An 8,792-nucleotide genomic window follows, 5' to 3' on the forward strand; every position below is an offset into this window, starting at 1 on the left:
CAATCACCTGGCTCCTTTTATGGATCAGATAATGACGGATCTCGAAGAAGCTTTCGATCTTGTAGCGTCAAAATTCGGCATACAGGCTTTAAATTCGCATCAGCAATTAGCAATATCGAAGTTAATTGAAAGGAAAAAGGATATTTTCGTTAATTTTCCGACTGGCTTCGGAAAATCTCTGATTTTTCAAGCTTTGCCGTTAGTCATCGACCACGTATCAAGTCAGCTAGGCCACATTTGTGTTGTTGTGTCGCCTTTGCTCACTCTAGTGGATGATCAAGTGGAATATTTGAGAGGCAAGGGAGTTACAGCGGCAAACATTAGCTCTTACACTGAAGAAGAGGCGACTTTGATAGAAAAGGGAAAGATTTCTGTTGTCTTTGGCTCCCCAGAAGCTTGGATTCAAAACGAACGGTGGAGAACAATGCTTGGAAATTCTGTGTATTCCAAAACATTATGTGCTTTGGCCATCGACGAAGCCTCCGTAATAAGGCAGTGGTAAGTGAAGTCTGTATATATATATGTTTAAAGTTTCTGCTTAGCACTCCACTTATAAAATTTTAATCTTGCTTTGCAATGCAAATTGATCAAATACCATCCTTTTCATTGTTTTGCTGCAGTTTAAATTTTTGATGGTTATTGGTTTTTCTTTTACAGGGGGACATCCCAAAGCAACAAGATGGCTGCGTTTCGTCATTGCACTTGCAGCTAAATAAAGGAATTGCACCGACCTGTGATTCGAAGTTAAAAATAGCATTAGTCACGCTCTTGAGCTCAAGAGACTTGTAGATCACGTCGGCATTTGTGGTCGAAAGTTATGTTAGCATTAAAAATCTTTCCTTTTTTCAAATCAAATAAACATAAACCTTTATATTATCGCAAGAAGAGAAATTTTCGGGTCTGCAAATCTACTTCGGTAAGGGGTAAATTTATGGCGTGCATTTGCAACCTACGGTTCGTTATCCATGGTCGAGAATTCACCACTGAAACAGCAATAAAATTTGTTTTCGCTTCAGTATCGAGCAGTTTTCGTTCGTTAATTGACTCGCTGTGTGATATGTTCTATTTGCAAACGTTACGCTCTTGGTGGAATTCCTTTCTGTAACGCAAGTCTTAAAGACAGGAATTGCACCGGCCCGATTGGTCGACTTCCAGCGGTGAAAAATGGAAACGCCGAACGCCATAATCTTTCTTCCTTCAGTCCAAAGCCTTAGATCTTCACTAGCGAAGTTATTTTGCCCACAGCTCCCGTTCTGAACGCGCTTTCGACCCGGTGCTTTTCTTGCCTTTAACGCTTTCAACTATTAAATTCAGGAATTGCACCGGAAAGAATACTTAATTTCGGTGTCGATTACATGATTTAATTAATGAGATACCGCTGTTTAGAAACCTTGAAAATTCTCTTTTTTCGAAACTTTCGCAGGAAACGAAACGAACGAAAAGTGCTCAATACTGAAGCGAAAACAAATATTATTGCTGTTTCAGTGGTGAATTTTCGACCATGATTAACGAACGGTAGGTAGCGAATCCACGGCATAAATTTACCCCTTTACCGAAGTAGATTTGACCCGAAAATTTCTCTTCCAGCGACAATATAAAAGTTTGTGTTTACTTGACTCGAAAAGAGGAAAGATTTTTAATGCTAACATAACTTTCGACCACAAATGCCTACGTGATCTACAAGTCTCTTGAGCTCAACAGCGTGACTAATGCAATTTTTAACTTCCAATCACAGGTCGGTGCAATTCCTGTATTTAGCTGCAAGTCGTCATTGCTATGGAAAGCAGTATGAGTTGCGGTCCCTTGCTCCAAATACCCCAATGGTTGCATTAACTGCAACAGCAACAAAGCTAACTGAAGACACCTTCAAAAAAGTTCTCCTAATGCAGAATCCATTTGACATTAAAGAAAGTCCAAACAAGGTAAATCTTACCTATTCAGTTACAAAGATGAACAAAGATTGTGACCTCGAATTATTCTTTGAGTGGCTTGTAGAAGACAACAGGAAATTAAAAGATAAGTGTGACAGGACCATAATCTACTGTCAGACCATAAAACAGTGTGAGATTATCTATGGAATGTTAAGAGGACTATTAGGGAAAGACCTTTTCATCGAGAAGACAAGCACTGGTCAAAAATTGCTCTTAGTAGAGATGTTGCATTCATGCACCCCTGCCTCAAACAAGAAAAACATTTTGATCTCCTTCCAGCACGAGGATGGGATCATAAGGGTCTTAGTTGCGACTATAGCATTTGGCATGGGAGTCAATTGCAAAGCTGTTCACAGGATCATCCATTATGGGCCATCAAAGAATATTGAAGCCTTTGTTCAAGAAACTGGGAGAGCTGGGCGTGATGGCCATCAGAGTAGCTCATTTTTGTTGTATAATGGCATGCTTTTGAATCACGTGAAGGGAGACATTAAGTTGTTTATTAAATTAACTGATTGTCGAAGAAAAGCAATTCTGGAACACTTTGACAATGATAATGAGAGGCCTCTACTGAAACATCTCTGCCGTGATAATTGCTCTAATAACTGTGACTGCGGTTTGCCAGAATGCAAAACTTCACTTCAATATCCAGTGTCTGTAGATGCAAAGAGTAGCACAAGTTCAGGCAGGACAAGAGATATTCAACCACTACAGAGGGAGCATGTAAAAAGTTGCCTGATAAAGTATCACAAGTCACTCATGGTTGATTTTGTAGGCATGGCTGCAAAAGCAAATCTCAGGACATTGACCAACATTCAATTTATGCTAGGATTTGGAGATCTTCAAATTTCACAGGTTCTTGATAACCTGGAGCACATATTTGAAATGTCTGATGTTTACAGAACAGTGGAAATCTGGCATAAAAGGCATGCACTAGAGATTGTCCAAGTAATTAGTGAAACTTTTCATGACACAAATCTCAACAGCAATAATGCTTATATGATGTCAATGGTGATGATGACGACAATGTTGTTTTTAGTGAGGATCAACTTGGCAAATGGAGTGATATTTTACTTGATGATGAACTGTTTGAAATGGTCATGGACAACATTTCACTTTCCCAGATGGATACAAGTTCTTTCCTTGGCAATCAACCCAATGATTCATCTGATGTAGACGTTGTTGATGATGACAATGATTTGCTTACAGCTTTTGCAGGAACTTCTGGTGTGTTATGATGTATTATTAATAAGTAATTAATATTAAGTGGACATTTAATTGACCCTATTCAAGATTAGTAAATTATTGGATTGTTCCAGTACCCTAAACCTCTCCACCCTTTCCCCAAAATAAAAGGTTTTTTACAACATTGTAGAATATTGTTTGTTTGTTTTTCTTTTTGTGAGAGATTCGAATAGAGGATTTTACTTAGTATTGTCATATAGATGATAATTATGTGGCCTTGTGTTGTGGCCAATCCAATTTATGTCAATCATTTTCACTTTAGTTGAAGTTAATCAAGCACCTACCGGTAACACACACTAGAAATTCATATTTTCACCTACACACAGTTGTGGATTTCCATTGCTGGCCTAAAGCCAGGGTCTATGAAACTGGAACATCTAAATTTAGGATCTGTATCAAATTAGATCCTTTGCATTTTGCAATTTTATAAAATGTTAGTAATCATGTGTTCTTCATTCTAATATATTGTTTTTTTCAATAAAATCTTGATCTTATTAGTCTCCTTTCGCAGCCGCTTGGACTGGCGTGGACTAATATCTTATCGAATATTATTAATTGAAGGGGTGAGTGGAATGAAGCCCTAAGTGACTTTGGAAAATGTTGAGGTAGCCAGCAGTTAATGTATGGTCCCTTGGGAAACTAGTTAGTTTGTTTTCCCTTTAGTTCTGAAGTTTCCCAAGACAAAGGACTCGGGAAAACAGAAACTGTTTCCCCGGGAACCATACATTAAGTGCATATTATTACTGATCTAAAGTCAAAGCCATGAAACTGCTACTTTGGGGAATACCTTGGGGAAAGGATTGGGGCTTTGAAAGAAAGATTCCTCAATAAAATGATTCATCTAGCACGTGAGCCCAATTGGATATTCCTTTTGTGCTTGTTGATCCATTTATACAGACTTGATAGATCCAGGTCTTCAAGTCTGTCCCTCTTAAAGTCATTGAACGTTTGGTAATGTCGCCCATCAGTTTCTGTGAAAACATCCAGGTCAACAGCCCTGTTGACAAGTTCTTCTATGTCTTTATCTGGTGAACCTTCTGGATGCTTGCCTGAGTGGGTTTGTCTGTTCAAACTGCCATCAAGTTTGTCTAAAATGGTGCGTGTTGCATTCTCTGCTTTGCACACTCGCGAAATTGCAGACTGTCAAATTAGGCCCCAAATTTCTTATCCCTTGCTTAACAAAATTGTTACTGTGTTCCATGTCTTCATCAAGGGGGATATTTCCCCCTTTCACACCATGATTGTTCACAAATCGGTTCCAAATAAACCTCTCCCTGTCCCTCTTTGACAACAAGGCATGAACTAAGAAGAACTGGTACAAAATCTCAAGTGCATATTTGGTGCTTCTTGATTCATCAGCTCTACAGTAGAGAAGAAAGTATTTATACTGCCGCATGACTCGTGCACCGTCACCTTCCTTTATGGCATCAAGGAAATTGAAAAATAACATGGCATCAGTCGAGAGCACAGTTATAACTGTAGACATCATCAACATTGTGTTGTTTGTCTAAGGATGGTGAAGGCATAGCAGTGGTAAGCTCAACAGAAGGTTCCTCAGCAACAAATGGTGGATCATGAGAAAGTTCATGATTATTCCTCCTCTTCTTGTATTTGTATTTCGCATTACATCCAGGAAACCTACCTGGAAACTTGTCATCATCTGTCAGTTCTTGCTGTTGCAACACCTGCTGTTTTTCTTCAGCAGTTAGGATGCGGTCCACCAAATGACTACTGTCTTGAAAAATGAAACCATCAACCACCTTGGCTGCAAGCTCGTGCAGCAGTTTGAGTTTCTTCGATTCCTGGAGGTCTTCAATATTGGGAGGAGGAACAAACTTGGATGGTTTCCCTGTTTTGTTCTCAAGTCCCAACACATTCATGGCAGCAGCAATAACCCTGGACTTCAACACTGTTGATGGGAAATCCCTGTCTGCCCTGTATGCTGACTTGACATCACTGCAAACATTCCTCCTGTTTATCACTGTACGGTCCGCAAACATGGTACACTGGTCATCAGCTGAAGAGCCACTATAGAATCTTGAATAGATCAACTAAAAACAACAAAACAAATAACCTAAATAAATAATAATGCTGTCCATGGTCAAGACATGCTATTACAGTCTTAGCCATAGTTCAGTTCACTTCATTTTATTCACACTTTAAGATAAAATGAAGTCTACAGAGTATTTCCTTAAGTAAAAAAAAAAAAAAAGGTGAATTAAGAGGACCACACCTGTAGCTTTTGAGCTAAGCACCCCAGATGTTGGATAAAAGATTTAGGTAAGATGAACAAAACATGGCTTTAAACAATAGTTGTTAGGGAATTATCTTTTTCTGAGAGTTCAGCAGAAGTTATCTGGATATTTGCTTCTTCATTTACAAATAGCTCTGAATTTCAGAAGTTCACCTTTATGGTGTATATTCCCTCATCAATTTGGTAAGTAAAAAATGAGAAGTGAAGCATATCTGCTGATGTGCATACCAGATCATAATAATTGGCCCTCCATTGTGTTTTAAATGGACTTGACTGTAATTCAAGTACACCAATATAGACACTTACACTTAGCAATTTCACTGAGGCATGCCAATCCCCAAGTTGCAAGTGAATCCCATCCAAGCGATCCTGTGGTGTTAGTCCATTTGCCACTGAAGCTATTACATTGACAGCTCTCTCCACAGTCAACTGGTCACCTGAAAACAGCTGTCCATCCACTCCAATGGCTGCATCACTAGAGTTGGGGAGATAGGTGTGGAACATTTGCAAAATTTCAAGCATGTCCTCATTAACATTCTCATCCTTGAATATAAGTCCAAGGGGAACCTGTTGGGAGAAACAAACATCAGTTGGAAATACAATATTTTAGAGAGAAAGATAACAGTGTACACTTTCTTAGGAACTGTATGTAATAGAAAACATTCCAACAGACATTAAGCATTCACTTTGAACTGAGAGGCATGAAATTACAAACAACAGGTTTATATTTTCCAGCCAGCAAATGGGTTAATTTATACAATAAGTTCGTTTCAGTGATACTATTAGTATTATTTTATGAAAGTTTATAGAACTTCAAAAGTAATGACCCCACAATTCCCAAGTTTACTTTACTCCTAAGAATTAACATTTAATGATAAAATGCATACCTTTTTGGACTTCTGAGACATCTCCCTACTGTCTATATGTGGTATGTGGAATATGCAGGCATCCTGCAGTGGCTTCAAGACTTCGAAGTATGATACTAAAATTCTTGATGTCAAAATTATGTAGTCCAAAAGTTGATTATGCTGATTGTACAAATTGGGAAGAAACCTGGTGTTTGAGATATTTACAATATCTTCAGGATCAGGTTTTCTGACATCAAGGGAGTTGCCAGAAACTCGGTTTTCCACCATTTGGTGGTTGACCCAGTGGTAGTCTTGATTCTGGTTATCCTTAGTCATATTCCTCCTCTTAACCTGAAAGTCAAGGTTGTCAAAGGATATGACAAATCCAGGATGAAAAGACTTTTTCAATTCATGCTCCTCCCGTGTGGCAGCCAGCAATGCAGGTGAGATGATTACAGCCATTCCAAGGTTTTCCTTAATTGTTGAAATCCTCTCCTTTACTCTCATTAGGGTGGTATTTTCTGCTGAAATCTGGTCTCTGGTAGTGATTAGATCTGCATCGTGATCCGTCCCCAGTTCATCAAGCTTACTAAGTATGCTTGAGTTGGAATTAGTAAGTTTGAGCTTGTTGAACCTGGAAATAGTAGCCTATTATAGAAGAATATCAAGTGCATGTAAGTGTAGAAATAAGATCTTTTTGCTCTTGCCATCTAGATTACATGTAGCTGTGGCTATTTGCAGGTAGGCCAAAATACTGCCACATAAAGTTTGAACTTGTTAAGCTCAATTAAGGCAATCAATTGTGCCAATAACAATATTATTAATGATGACCTGAGTGTTTGTTAACACAACCATTCACTGTACACAAGGGGCAAGACTAAATTAATGTTTTAAAAATAACTTTATCCTTGTGAGATGAAACTGTTTTGGCTTGAACAGTGTATTTGGTTCTGTGTTGACAAACATTGTAAGAAAACAGAGATATTAATAGTTCGTGTTGTTTTCCAATTTTATCTTTATGGTTTCCTTTGTTATCAGTTTAAATATCTGGTGATGAATTTAAAACCAAAAAACACTATGAACCAAGGATACAATTAAAACACAATTTTTTACATAATTTTACACTGAAAACCATGTGTATTTCAATTTTCTAAAAATATATCATCTTCCCCTTCCTTCTGATTCCACTGACCCACTTCGATTCTGCCCGATAAAAACAGTATAGACGTTATGGGATCAAATTTACCTCAGCAGCTTTGCTCTTCAGCAAAATCCCCATCACAGCGACAGTTGCGTTCATTTCACGATTTCTTTGTTTCAAGAGTATCGATCCTGCAAGTGCAACACTTCCAAACCAAGTGCTATTACGGTTTGCCGGCTTTGGTCGGCTGGCACTGTTCAACAGGAACGCGTAAAATATTGGAGCCCTTTCTTGCCATTCTTCGCACAACTTTTGAAGCTCAAAATTCTGCAAATCTTCCTTGCTTGTTTTTCTAAGCAATGATGGCCTGCTCTTGCCGCATAACCCTGATACTTCCTTTGATACAGCTTTTATTACACTAGTAACGACATGAATTCGCACTGTTGGGCAATTCATGACAGCCTTAGCGATTTGGGAAGGGACTCCGTGAGCTAATGCCTTACCAAGAGTCTGGTGGGAGCCAACTAGGGTTTTGTTCAAGTTTTTACTCGGATAATGTACATGTAACTTCACAATGGTGCTATCAGAGCATCCAGGTTTTGACAAATGGAAGCCCGTGGACACGTTGCAAAGAGCGCCCTGAACATCACCCTGACTGTCAGAAAAAGCATTATTCTTGGTTTGAATGGGTGAAATTCCGGTAAAGAGGAATGCCTGTCTGCTTGATGGAGCAGGAGTGGACTGAGCCAGCGGTGTAGCATAAGAAGTACAAGCGGCAGGATCGGAATAAACATGTGAAGTTTCCGTAGAGAACCGGAGACTTTTTGCAGCACTCACTCGCACATCTCCACTGTTGATCGTCTCCGGATCGTCTCTGTTTTCATCGCGTCCAAGTCTTTTTTCCCTCAGTTGCTCTCTATTTCTAAAAGCAGACAGCAGTTCCTGTTTGATTTCTCGCAGTTTTTTCGCTGCTCTTTCGTATTTAGTTAACTGCTGAAAACACTGTCGGCAAACAAACTAATTACTGTCCTCGTGGTATTTATTTACGTCAAATTCCAGCGACGATCGAATTAGTCCAGCTAAATCAGTGGACGTCTTACCAAGTATATAGATCTTATTTTTACTGGTAGGGATAGATGAACAAATAAAACACTTATTGCTTTGCACGATCTTCTTAGGCGTCTCTTCCGTAGCACGTTGGATGCCGCAAGGGTTTTCCCGCGAAAGAAAACACGACCTCTCGTGTGATTGGTGCAGCGTATACAATGACAACTATTTCATTGGTCCGAGCAAACGAAAGCGCAACACAAAGAGAATGGAATGTATGTCGGTTTGAAGCAGCCGCGTGGGGACGAGGAGCGTTGCGTGACTCC

The 8,792-nt window shown here is 39.2% G+C and overlaps 2 pseudogenes across 2 annotated transcripts; one reads left to right on the forward strand and one right to left on the reverse strand.

Annotated features, from left to right (window-relative positions):
- On the forward strand, nt 1-3,678 carry LOC148716468 (bifunctional 3'-5' exonuclease/ATP-dependent helicase WRN-like; annotated as a pseudogene). Its single transcript, XR_015995563.1, has 3 exons — nt 1-498; nt 658-692; nt 1,759-3,678. The product of XR_015995563.1 is annotated as a bifunctional 3'-5' exonuclease/ATP-dependent helicase WRN-like (transcript).
- Nucleotides 3,555-8,042, reverse strand: LOC148716469 (uncharacterized; annotated as a pseudogene). The gene is made up of 4 exons (XR_015995562.1): nt 7,525-8,042; nt 6,318-6,926; nt 5,737-5,997; nt 3,555-5,227 (listed from the first exon to the last, which is right to left on the reverse strand). The product of XR_015995562.1 is annotated as an uncharacterized LOC148716469 (transcript).
- Nucleotides 8,043-8,792: the final 750 nt, after the last annotated feature.

The sequence above is a fragment of the Stylophora pistillata genome, chromosome 14 (genome assembly GCF_964205215.1).
Source record: "Stylophora pistillata chromosome 14, jaStyPist1.2, whole genome shotgun sequence".
Lineage (NCBI taxonomy): Eukaryota > Metazoa > Cnidaria > Anthozoa > Scleractinia > Pocilloporidae > Stylophora > Stylophora pistillata.